The following is a 13563-nucleotide window of genomic DNA, read 5'->3' as shown; positions in this document are numbered from 1 at the left end:
TGATACACTGTAGAAGATGCAATTCCCCAAAAAGGCCCCATGTGGGTTACGCCGAGGGGCGCCAGTGGCAGGTGGCCACATTAGGGTGCCAGTGCCATCTCCCCTGCTGGCATCCAGGCCTGACGCCCTGGCCCACCCAGCAGTGCTGGCTAGGCCCTCCCACAGAAGTGGGATGGACACTTGAGGGCTCAGGGTAAAAGCATGCACTATTTGTTACCACAGCAGTCTTTCACGTTTTAATTCTGCATACTGGCTGAATGTCACCCCATATCTATGTGATTCCAAAGCTCTGCTTGCAAGGATTGCTACCAGAGAGGATGAAAGCGGAATACTTCAAAACAATACTTACATGGTCCTAGGTTTTTAACTAGAGATATAGCTTTAATAAATCAACTGCACCACACTAAACCGATGAGGAAATATGACCACAGTTTTAAGTTATTAAAACACAGCAAGATATGTAGCCCTGAAGGTTCAAAAATTTCACACGGGAAAAATCAATACATACACGTAATATCTGCATACAACATTCTCCTCCATTGAACAAAGATTTACTGGGCAACTACAACTAGCACTGTTTTCTGCAAGGGGGATTCAGCAATGAACATGGTACACAGTGTCCTTCCTTGCTCTCAAAGAGCAGAATTCTACTAAAAAAGAGGCATAAGAATTAATGAGGTTATTACTGATTGGGGGACATTATAGGAGGGAATGAGGAAGATGTGAAATAACTTGGGGGAGGAGGATGGTTTCCAGAGATCAAGCAAGGAAGACATCTCATAGGAGGAAACATGAATAAAAAGTGAGGATAAGAGGAGCCACTGAGTCCTGGATGTGTAGGAAGGACATTCCAGGGAGAGGAACAAGTGCAAAGGCCCTGAGGTGGTGAAGGGCTTAGGTGGATGAGGTAACAGAAAGGAGGGGGAGCGGATGAGACACCAAGCCAGACGGGCAGGAGATGAAGCAGGAGGAGACAGTGGCGGATCAGGCAGGGACTGCAAGGAATGGCAAGGAGTTGGGATTTTATTCTAGGTGGGAAGCTTCTGAAGGGGTTTTTTTTCCTTTAAATTTTATTTATTTTTTTGTTGTTTTTGAGAATATTCACAGCAAAATGTAAACCAATTCAACAGTTTCTATATAAAAAAAAGTTTCTATATGTACCATAAATTGACACTGATTACATCCTTCAAGTTGTGCAACCATCCTCACCCTCCTTTTCTGAGTTGTTCCTTCCTTGTTAACATAAACTCACTGGCCACGAAGGTATCTGAAGGGCTTTTCAAAAAAAGGAAATACAAGATTCTTCTAACCGCCCTACGTAGATGGACTCATGAGGAGGCTCTTGAAGTAGCCACAGTGAGAGATGAGGGTGGACTGGAGTAAGGTGGTGATAGTGAAGACGGAAAACAGCAGCAAGGCCCCAGATTTGTTTTACAATTAGTATTATTAGGAACTGTGGGTGAAGCGTGTGTGTGTGTGTTTGTGTGCGCACACACGTGGGCTGTGCAGAAGAAGCATTCTGATTTAGCGAAGCTCTCACAGCAGGTCCCTTCCCACTAGGCCTCACTTCCTTTAACAGGGACACTCTGGTAGGCCAGCCCTGCAAAACAGACTCATTGTTCGCTACATAATTCTGATTATAAAAATATCCTAATTATGAAAATGGAAAATAAAAATCTCTCCCAGTAAGAGACATTAAGGTTCCCCCTTCCTCGTAAGAACAAATAATTTATCCAGACAGCATTTTATAAAAGGTTGCTTTAAAAGTAATTATAGAAATCACATGAAACCTCCCACTTTTCCATTTTTAAACTACCAAACGACAATGAATTAGGACCACAGTGGTGCCTGGTGAGTGTACCCACATTAAGGGTTATGTAATAGGGCGTGATCTATGTGTAGTAAGAATATGAACAATGACATTAAGACAAAATTGAGTCATTGGCCTGCAATGTTACTAATTTAGTGAACCTTCAGGAAATAATGACTAAGCCTTGAAGTTATTTGTTGAGAAGTTTCCAATTCAATTGCGACACAACAGATTTTGTTACTGACATGTTGAAACTACGAGATAATATTGGATCTTTCTGAACAAAGTATTAGTGTAGGATGTTTTTTTGCCTCTCCCTTCTCATTGAGCACCCTTCCTGTGAGAACTGCCAGGAGCTTGTTCGAGAGTATGTTTTGTGTTGCTTGCTGGTGCATGGATGCCAAGAACAAGTAAACGATCTCTTACGAGGACTTGTCAATGAACTTAACTATTCATGAACTCTCAGGCCAGTCTCTTCAGTTTTAAAACTTACGTCTTCTGACTAGGTAGCAAATCAAGGCAGGTGGAGTTAACATGTGGCTTTTAAAGAGAATGATGCTTTCTGTTTTTATATTCAGTTATTAAAAGGAGATAACAATTTGGTTATAAATTGTAATCTTATCTCATCTAATGGTCACAAAACCTGTAAAATGAAAAATGAACATAGCCAGAAATCAGTGTTTACTACTTACTGAAGCATTTGTCTTCAAACACCATTACCCTGTGCTTCAGTGAGTGGAAGAAAGGTCCTGGGTTGCTTCCAAAGCCCTGCCAGAAAAGTGCCCTGGCTCCCCAGCAGGGAACTGAATGCGAAGTGGCGCCAGGCACCTCCACCATCTGAGCCCGCTTCCCTCATTGCCCATGAAGAACTTGTCCAAAGAGACTGTGGAAAGGGATCTAACAAACCACCACCATATTGGTGGTTAACTTCATAGTTTTCTCTAGAAGATCCAGATTGATAAGGCCAAAGAAAATAACCAGGGATAAAATATATGTTTGGGGGGAATTATCAAAAGAATACTTGAAACCAATTTTAATTATTTGAGTATGCTAAAATGGCATCCCCTCTGCCTCAGCCTTGGCAGAGGTCCCAAAGGCAGATAATTCAGAGGGTGCCAACTCTTTCCATATCCTAAAGTGAGGTGCTAGATCGCTTATGCAGGATACACCAAAAAATTGTGAAACCAGTTCCAGCCATCTTAGCCCACCATGAACCCCAAGACTGATACGGTAAAGAATTCATTTGGAGAGAACTGTCAGGGAGAAAGGGAGCGGGGTGGTTCTCCCCATTTGTAGCCCTATGATGGCAACTTCAACGAGCTACTCAGAAGCTTGATGAGTGTCCCCTGGAGTTCAGTGGGTGACAAGTTTGCCTGTCACAGAGCAGAGAGAGAGGGAGACAGGGCTGCAGGGGAACGAGCTATACCACTGCTTAGGGTAGGGCCAAGGCCTGTGCTCCCCGAAGGGCCAGATATAGGCTCCATGGAGTGGAGCCAGCTATCAGTCATCTTGAAAGGGATTTTTTCCAGAAAGGCTAATAATTTCAGTGAAAATCAGAAATCAAGAAGCTAGGAAAGGTGGGGGTGGGGGAGTTAGGCAGAGGAGGCTTATATCAAAAGAACTATAGTAGGAGATTCCCAGCCTGAGGCTCTTCAAGAAAACCACCAAAGGGCCCCAGAAGTGAAAGAGGGAGCAATTGTGCACCTGCCATGCAAAGGGTTGATGCCACATGTGGATGTGCTTGCTCCTCCCACACCCGGCATTCCTCTCTCCTGGGCCAAGACTAACGGGGTCTGAAACAGGAGCTGGTTCATTGGAGAGGAGATAGACTAATGAGGAGAAAAACCTGACCTCATACTGGAGGCCCCAGCTGGGGAGGTGGGGAGACTCTAAATTGGATATAAATTCATGGTTTTAATGTTCAAATAGATGGAAGTTTTCAATCATTGACAAGACCATCCTTGTTCCTAAAAAATGCAATACAAGTTATAGGACCTGAGGAGGAAGAAACGACACGGTGCCCTAGACAGACGCACCATGCCGTCCCTCTGCAGCAAAGACCCAAAAAACTAAGTAAAACAGATACAAACATCAATCCTAGAACCTTAAGCACCAAATGAAGGGATAAAGAACTAGATGAAACACTGAATGGAAGAAGAAATTGATGGAAAACAGAGAATGAAAAGAGCTATGGAGTGGAGGTCCCCTGCCAACTAACACAGCACAGCGTCACCATCTTGAAGCACGGCCAGCAACAACACTGGGCAAGGAGTATAGGAAAGCAACTTACAGAGCTCTCACAAGAGACGGAGCACTCAGTAACCTAAGAAGATAACCAGAGATAAACAGGCTTTCTTACCACTTACCCTTCTGGCCACTTTCTCACCACTCACCAGCCTCCACTGTGCTGTCATGGCTAGAGAGCCACCACCCCACCCTCACCCTTCTGGTGAGTAGAAACAAGAACACCCCCAGCCTGGTAGTCTCCACAATATGAGCCACGGTCCACAATATAAGCCCCCGCACCACCACCCTTGAGCCCACCTGCCCCCTCATGCTGCATGTTTTTTTTTCATTCTTCCTTTTCTTTCTCCCTCCCACTGAGCACTGTATGCCAGCTCTCCCCACTCTGGCTGGTCCCTGCCACACTGATGTGGCTAGAGAGCAACCAGCCCCCTGCTACCCTAGGTCTGCTCCATTCCCACCCATCAGGCCATTTTTCCCCCTTTCTTCCTTTTCTTTCTCCATCCACTTAGCCTTGTACACCACCTCCTCCACCTTCCCACTGGCCTCCTGCGGTGCTGCTGTGGCTAGACAGCCATCACCCCACCCAGACACATTGTGTCTCACCATGCCGCCATTTTTTTCTTTCTTTTTTTTTTCTTCCTTTTCTTTCTCACTCCCATCTAGCCCCGTATGCCACCTACCCCCCCTCCTATCAGCCCCAACTGCACCACTGTTGCTAGAGAGTCACCAGCTCGCTGCCACCATGGGTCTGACCTGACCCCAACCACTGGCTGCTGCCGTGTCACCTTCTTTTCTTTCTTATCCTTCTTTTTTTCTCTTTCACACCTAGCCCCATAAGCCTCCTCCCCTCCCTTCCCACCAGACCCTGGGTCCACCTTGTACCCACTTATTGGTCCCAAAGTGCCATTTTTTTTTCCTTTCTTACTTTACTTTCTCTCTCCCACCTAGTCCCATACACTACCTGCCCCATTTTCTTCTGGCCCTTGCTGTGCCACACAGATAGAGTGCCACTGGTACTCTGGCCCACCGCTGCCCTGGTCTACCATGCCCCCAGAAGCTGGCCCCTACTGTGCAGCCATCTATTTTTTTTTTTTCTTTTTCTTTCTTTTCTTTCTACCTCCCACCTAGCCCTGTATGCCACATCCACCCCACCCCCTTAATGCTGGCCCACAGGTCCACCCTCCCCGCACCCGCAGGCTACCCTTTTTTTTTCCATTTTTCTTTCTTTTTCCTTTATCCTTCCTACCTAGTGCCATATATGACCTCTCCCCCTTCCCACTAGCCCCTGCCACATCAAGGCACCTAAATTGTCTGCTGCACCCAGCCTGCACTGCCGTTCCCCTCCTGCTGCTTGACCAGTAACTTAGTGGTGGAAGTGAGCCTGTACCGCTCCCCTTCTGAAACTGCACATTTGGCAAGGGGCTGTGAACACTCCCACACCACGGGACCAACATCAGGAGGCAGACAGTGCTGGCCCAGTGTCTTTCAGCCACCTGGCCAAACCAGTGTACAGTGAAGCAGGCTCGCCCTGCCTGCTACTGCCCTACTTACCTGCATAAGGTGATGAGAGCCACGGTGCCCACAGATGAGAAAGCAGCGAAGCACACCTGACCCGCCCACCCTGACATATCAAAACAAAATAAAAAAGCAGAACAAAACAAACTGACATAAAATCAATAAAGAAAGAAAATGTTACCTTAATGTCCTGGAGACAGCAGACAATATCAAAACACATAAAAAAGCTGGACAAGAAGGCTCAAGCAAGTGACCAAAATACAGAATCAGATAACCTTCCAGTAGAAGAAGAAGAAGTGGAACTACCTGATATGGAATTCAATGCACTAATATTTAGCGATCTCTAAGAGATTAGGAAAGTGATCAAGGATACACAGGCAAAACCAACAAAAAAATAGACAAAATCATACACAGACAAAACCAGCAAAAACATAGCCAAAGTCAAGGAAAACACAGACAAAGCAATAGAAGATTTCAGGAAAATAATACAAAAAGAAAACATCAAAATAAATAAGCAATTAGAAGTCATATGAAAACATCAACTAGACATCTAAAAGATAAAAAAACAAAATTTCACATATGGACAACTCAATAGAAGGTTTTAGGAACAAATTTGAAAAAAGGAAGACTGAAGACAAACCCATGGTTACCACTTTGAGGAATCATCAGAGAAAAAAATTAAGAAAAATAAAGAATACCTAAGAATTATGTGGGACATAATCAAGAGCAAAAATTTGCACTTGATTGGAGTTACAGAACACAAGATAAAATGGAAAACACAGAGAAGACTGTTATAGATTTCCTGGCAGAAACCTTCTCAAATATCATAAAAGACCCGAGGGAAAGTCACCAAGACATATAATCACACTTGCAAAATCCTGAGAGCAGTTCAAGAAAAATGAAAAGTCACTTGCAAAGGGGAAACAATAAGAATAAGCTCTGATTACTAGGCAGAAACTATGCAGGCAAGAAGGCAATGCAATGACAAAGATAAAACCCTGAAAGAAAAAAAAAAAAACCTGCCAACCAAGAATAATACATCCTGAAACTCTCTCTCAAATATGATGGTGAAATTAGGACATTTTCAGATAAACAAAAATTAAGGAAATTTGTAAAACTAAACCAAACTTACAAAAAATATTAAAGGGAGTCCTTCAGCTAGAGACCCAACAACATCAGATAACAACTGAGTCTAGAAAACAGGACAGTACCGGCCAGATGCCAACCTAAAGAGCTCTCAATAATAAAACAAAGCTAAAAGACTTAAAACAGGGAAACAGAGATGTCAATCTGTAAATCACAGCGATGTCAAAATAACAAAAGTGGGGAATAAATGGCATAGGTATAGAACTTTCAAATGGAGAGGAAGTCAAGGTGATATCAAGTAATAAAAGACTGGTTCAAACTTAGGAAGATAAGAGTAAATCTCAAGGTAACCACAAAGAAAGTTAACAAACCTACTCACCAGAATAAAAAAGAAGAAAAATGTAAAGACTCAGTAAACACATAAGCTATAGTAGCAAAAGAAAACCCACAAAAAAGGAGCTCACAACAGGAGAGTAAGAGGAACAAAGAAAACATCATCACTACACACACACAAAACATAATGTGACAGCAGTAAATGCATACTTAATGATAATCGCACTGAACATAAATGCTTCAGATGTAAAGAGAGAGTAGCAGAATGGATTAAAAAAAAAAAAAGACCCACCAATATGCTGCCTATAAGAGACACACCTTAGAAACAAAGACATAAATATATCAAAAATCAAAGGATGGAGAAAAAAAATTATCAAGAAAGCAGAAAACAAAAAAGAGTAGTGGTTATACCAATCTCAGATAAATTCAACTTTAAGGCAAAATCAACCGTAAAAGACAAGGAAGGATGTCATATAATGATTAAAAGGACCATCAACTAAGAAGACATAACCTTAATAAATATCTACGAATCCAACAACAGGGCTCCAAAATACGTATAATAAATTTTAACAGCACTGAACAGAGAGACAGTTCCACAATAATAGTAGGAGACTTCAACACACAATTCTTGGTAAAGCCGAGAGCATCTAGAAAGATACTCAAGAAAGATACAGAAGATCTAAAGGCCACTATCAACCAACTTGACCTCATAGAAATATATAGAACACTCCACCCAACAGCATCAAAGTATACATTCTTTTCCAACACACATGGAACATTCTCCAGAATAGAACACATCTTAAGCCACAAAGAAACTTTCAGTAAAATCCAAAACAAAGCATGCTCTGTGATCACAACATCATAAATAACAAAGCGCAAGGGAACAGAAATTAAATACACTGAAACTGAATAAAGCCTTGCTTAAAAATAACTGGGAAATAGAATAAAAATAAGGTAATCCAAAATTCCTAGAATCAAATGAGAATGAAACCATACCATACCAAAACCCCTAGGATGCAACAAAGGCAGTGCTCAGAGGTCAATCTATAGCAATAAGCATACACATCAAAAAAGAATAGACCAAAATCAAAATATTAGCCCTACAACTAGAATAAACAGAAAAAGAACAGCAAAAGAAGCCCACAGGCAGCAGAAGAAAGGAAATAATAAAGACTACAGCAGAAATAAATGTAATATAAACAAAAAAACAATAGAGTCAACACGACCAAAAGTTGGTTCTTTGAAAAGATCAACAAAACTGGACAAACTGACAAAGGAAAAACAGGAGAGGAAGGAAATAACCCAAATAAGAAATGAGATGGGTGACATTGTAACAGAGCTAACTGAAATAAAAAGGATCAAAACAGAAAACTATGAAAAATTGTCCTCCAACAAATTTGAGAACCTAGAGGAAATGTACAAATTTCTAGAAACACAATAACTACCTAAACTAACACAAACTGAGATATAGAAAATCTGAACAGACCCATAACAAGAGAAGACATTGAAGAGGTAATAAAAAAAAACTTCCCCCTCCCCCTCCAAAAAAGTCCTGCCCCTTGTGGCTTCACTGGAGAATTTTACCAAACATCCAGAGAAGAAATCATATCAGTACTACTCAAACTATTTCAGAATATAGAAATGGAGGGAATATTCCTGAATTCATTCTATGAAGCCAGCAAAACCCTAATACTAAAGTCAGGCAAAGACACCACAAAAAGAGAAAATTACAGACCAATATGTCTCATGAATATACAAGCAAAAATCCTCAACAAAATACTAATCAATAGAATTCAGCATCATATCAAAACAATAACATACTACAAACCAGTGGAATTCACACCAGGTATGCAAAGATAGTTCAACATTAGAAAATCAATCAACGTAATCCATCACGTAAATAGAACAAAAGAAAAGAATCACATGATTATCTCAAATCACACAGAAAAAGCATCTGATAAAGCCCAACACCCATTCCTGATTAAAAAAAACTCTCAATAAAATAAGACCAGAACAGAGCCCTGGTGGTTCAGTGGTTAAGAGCTCCTGCGTGCTATAGCTGCTAACTAGAAGACCGGCAGTACAAATTCACCAGCTGCTCCCTGGAAACCCTATGGGACAGTTCTACTCTGTTCTATAGGGTCACTATGAGTCGGAACTGATAGAAATGGATTTGTTTTGGTTTTGATTATATATATTAACAGCCAACGTCATTCTCAATGGAGAGAGGCAGAAAACATTCCCCTGGAGAACAGAAAAAAGACAAGGATGCATTCTATCACCACTCCTATTTAACACTGTGCTGGAAGTCCTTGCTAGAGCAATAAGGCAAGAAAAAAATATAAAGGGCATCCAAATTGGAAAGGAAGAAGTAAACTATCCCTATTCACAGATGATGTGATCCTATAGATAGAGAAGCCCAAAGATTCTACACAAAAACTGCTGGAACTAACAGAAAGATTCAGTGGAATAGCAGGTTATAAGACTAACATACAAAAATCAGTCAGACTCCTCCATACCAACAAAGACAACTTTGAAAATGAAATTTAAAACAATACCATTTATAATAGCTTCTAAAAAAATTAAACACTTAGGAATTAATCTAGCCAAGGACATAAAAGTCCTATACAAAGAATACTACAAAACACCATTGCGAGAAACCAAAAAAGACCTACATAATGGAAAAACAGACCATGCTCATGGATAGGAAGATTCAACATTGTGAAAATGTCAAATCTAACCAAAGCGATCTAAAGATATAATGCAATCCTAATCCAAAAATCAACAGCATTCTTTAACGAGATGGAAAAAGTAATCACCAGTTTTATATGGAAAGGAAAGAGGCTGTGGATAAGCAAAGCATTACTGAAGAACAAAGTAGGAGGCCTTACATTACCTGATCTTGGAACTTATTATATAGCCACGGTAGTCAAAACAGCCTGGTACTGGTACAATGATAGACATATAGACCAATAGAATAGAATCGAGAACCCAGACGTAAGTCCATTCATCTATGGTCAGCTGATCTTTGACAGAGGGCCAAAGTCCACTAAATGGGGAAAAGACAGTCTCTAAAAATGGTGCTGGCAAAACTGGATGTCCATCTGTAAAAGCATGAAACAGGACCCATACCTCACACCATACACAAAAACTAACTCAAAATGGATCAAAGCCCTAAATATAAAACCTAAAACAATAAAGATTATGGAAGAAAAAGGAAGTATAACACTAGGGGCCCTGATATACGGCATAAATTTAATACAAACCATAACTAACAATGTACAAACACTTGAAGACAAACTAGATAACTGGGAGCTCCTAAAAATTAAACACTTATGCTCATCAAAAGACTTTACAAAAGAGTAAAAAGAGAATCTACAGACTGGGAAAATATTTTTGGCTACGGCATATCTAACAAGGGTCTAAGCTCTAAAATCTACAGGACATGGATTTTAGTTTAGAATGCTACAATACCTCAACAACAAAAAGACAAATAATCCAATTAAAAAATGAACAGTCACTTCACCAAAGAAGACATTCAGGTGGCTAACAGATATATGAGGAAATGCTTGTGATCATTAAAAAAAAAAAAAAAAAAAATTTTTTTTTTTAATTTAGCTATTAGAAAAAATGTAAATAAAAACTACAACGAGATTACCAGCTGTCTTAGTCGTCTACTACTGCTATAACAGAAATACCACAGGTAGGTGGCCTTAACAAATGGAAATTTATTCTCTCACAGTCTAGGAGGCTAGAAGTCCGAATTTAGGGTGCCAGCTCCAGAGGAAGATTTTCTCTTTCTATTGCCTCTGGGGGAAGGTCCCTGTCATCAATCTTCCCTGGTTGAGGGGTTTCTCAGTGCAGGAACCCCAGGTCCAAAGGACACACTATTCTCCCGGCTCCTGCTTCTTGGTGGTATGAGGTCCCCCTGTCTCTCTGCTTGCTTCTCTAATATCTCAATAGAGATTGACTTAAGATGCAGCCTAATTTTGTAGATTGAGTCCTGCCTCATTAACACAACTGCCTCCAATTCTGCCTCATTAATATCACATGGGTAGGATTTACAATCCATAGGAAAATCACATCAGATGACAAAATGGTGGACAACCACATAATGCTGGGAATCATGGTCTAGTCAAGTTGACATACATTTCTGGGGGATACAATTCAGTCCATAATACCATCTCACCCTGACATTACTGGCACGAAAAAAAAAAAAAAAAAGGTTGGAGAGGTTGCAGGGAGATTGGAACTCTTATATACTGCTGGTGGGAATGTAAAATGGGTGCAACCATTATGGAAAATGGTATGGCACCCCCACCTTAAAAAGCTAGAAATAGAAATACCATATGATACAGCAATCCAACTTCTAGGAATATATCCTAGAGAAATAAGAGCCATCACACGAATAGACACGTTCATTGCAGCATTATTCAAAATAGCAAAAAGATGAAAACAACCTAAGTGCCCATCAACAGATGAATGGATAAACAAATTATCATACGCACACACAATGGAATACTATGCAATGATGAAGAACAATGATAAATCCATAAAACATCTCATAACATGGATCAATCTGGAGGGCATTATGCTGAGTGAAAAAAGCCAATCACAAAAGGACAAACACTATACAAGACGAGACCACTATTATAAAAATCTAAGAAAAGGTTTACACACAGAAAAATAAAATCTTTGATGGAGAAGAGGGGTGGAGAGGGAAATCACTAACCAGATAGTAAGTAAGTGTTAAATTTGATGAAGGAAAAGCCAACACACAAAATAGGGGAGGTCAACACAACTTGACCAAAGCAAAGTCGTAGAAGCTTCCTAGACACATCCAAACACCTTGAAGGACAAAGTTACTGGGGCTGAGGAATGGGGACCATGGTTTCGGGGGACATTTAGGTCAACTGGCATAATATAATTCATACAGAAAATGTTCTACAACCTACTTTGATAAGTAGTGCCTGGGGTCTTAAAAGCCTGTGTGCAGCCATCACATCTGTTGGTCCCATCCCGTCCAGAGCAAAGGAGGCCAAAGACATAAGGAAAATATTAGTCCAAAGGACTAAATGGACCACATGAACCAAAACCTCTACTAGGCTGAACTAGATGGTGTCCAGCTACCACCACTTTCAGCTTTGACAGGGACCCCAATAGAGGGTCTCTGAAAAATTGGAAGAAAAATATAGAACAAAATTCAAATTTATAAAACAAGACCAGGCTTACTGGTCTGACAGAGGCTGGAGGAACCCCCAAGACTATGGCCCCCAGACACCCTGCTAACTCAGAACTGAATCTACTCTTGAATTCCCACCTTTCAGTCAAAGATTTGACAGATCCATAAAAGAAACAAGAACACATGTGAGGAATGTGCTTCTCAGTTCAATCAAGTATACAAGACCAATAGGGCAACACCTGTCCAAAAGCAAAAAGAAGAAGGGAGGAAGGGACAGGAAAACTGGACAAATGGATACAGAGCACCTGGGGTGTAACGGGAAAGGGGGAAAGCGCTGACACAATGCAGGGATTACAACAAATGTCACAAAAACAATTTGTGTATAAATATTTGAATAAGAAACAAATTTGTGCTGTCAACTTTCACCTAAAGCACAATAAAATTAAAACAAAATTGTAGGACCTGCCCAAGAACTCATCCAGGGTGGGAAGTATAGAGCATGGACTTCATAGGGGTGAGGGAGAAACAATCATGTTACAGCCTCCTAGTCTACCTTCTTTCAATAAATCGTTATCTAGCAGTTAATGTTTATCTTTCAAACACTAAATGTGAAATTTCCAGTTAGAACGTTAATCCTCTTATCTAGGTGTTTTCTGCTGCTTGGGTTCCATTGACTCTTCTAGCATCATAAAAACGTTAAATTTATAATAAAAAGAGAATTAAGGATTGAGTTCATTAAAATTAGATCTACTTTATGCTCAGATTTTTCTCTACGTTAATGGATTTTGAAAATCAATTTCATTAATCAATTTCATTAATCAATTTAATCTCTTCCACTAAAGCACTTGTATCATCTTCTGGGGTTCTTCCTATAACTCAAACATTCCATCAGCTCTCGAAAGCTTTTTTCTTCCTACAGTGTTTACAGTAAACAACGGTGCCCTTATATTCCTCCACCTCCATGATGAACAATAGCTTCAGTAATAGCCCCCTGAGAGTAGTGAAGCTCTGGGATGCGTACAGGATTTTTTTTTTTTTTAACTTACTAATTTTATAAACACAAGACAAATGATATTGAAAAATTCCTGCTAGTATTTCCATTTCATCTTTTGAGACTTGTGCAATTTTGCTTGCCAACCTGTTGAAGAGATGAGAATACCTATTGCAAATTCCCAGATGTGAAAGACTGACCTATGAGTAAAAAAAAAAAAAACAGTAAAGATCAAAGCTTTACAGTACTCATAAAGACTGGCTAGTTTTCCTTTCACTGGGAGACAGTATTATTATTCATAGCTTACTAGGACATGGGTGAAGTCACTTTGGTCTTACATACTAGGTGTCTCGCTACTCTTATCTAGCATCAAATCCCTCCCAGAGAGCTGGGATAGCA

General features: G+C 40.4%; 1 protein-coding gene across 1 annotated transcript in view; it reads right to left on the bottom strand.

Annotated features, from left to right (window-relative positions):
• Window positions 1–13563, bottom strand: part of RYR3 (ryanodine receptor 3) — a 446068-nt gene that overhangs the window by 253773 nt on the left and 178732 nt on the right. The window lies entirely within an intron of this gene.

Source organism: Loxodonta africana, chromosome 10 (genome assembly GCF_030014295.1).
Source record: "Loxodonta africana isolate mLoxAfr1 chromosome 10, mLoxAfr1.hap2, whole genome shotgun sequence".
NCBI lineage: Eukaryota > Metazoa > Chordata > Mammalia > Proboscidea > Elephantidae > Loxodonta > Loxodonta africana.
This window is presented reverse-complemented; position numbering and strand designations above follow the sequence as displayed.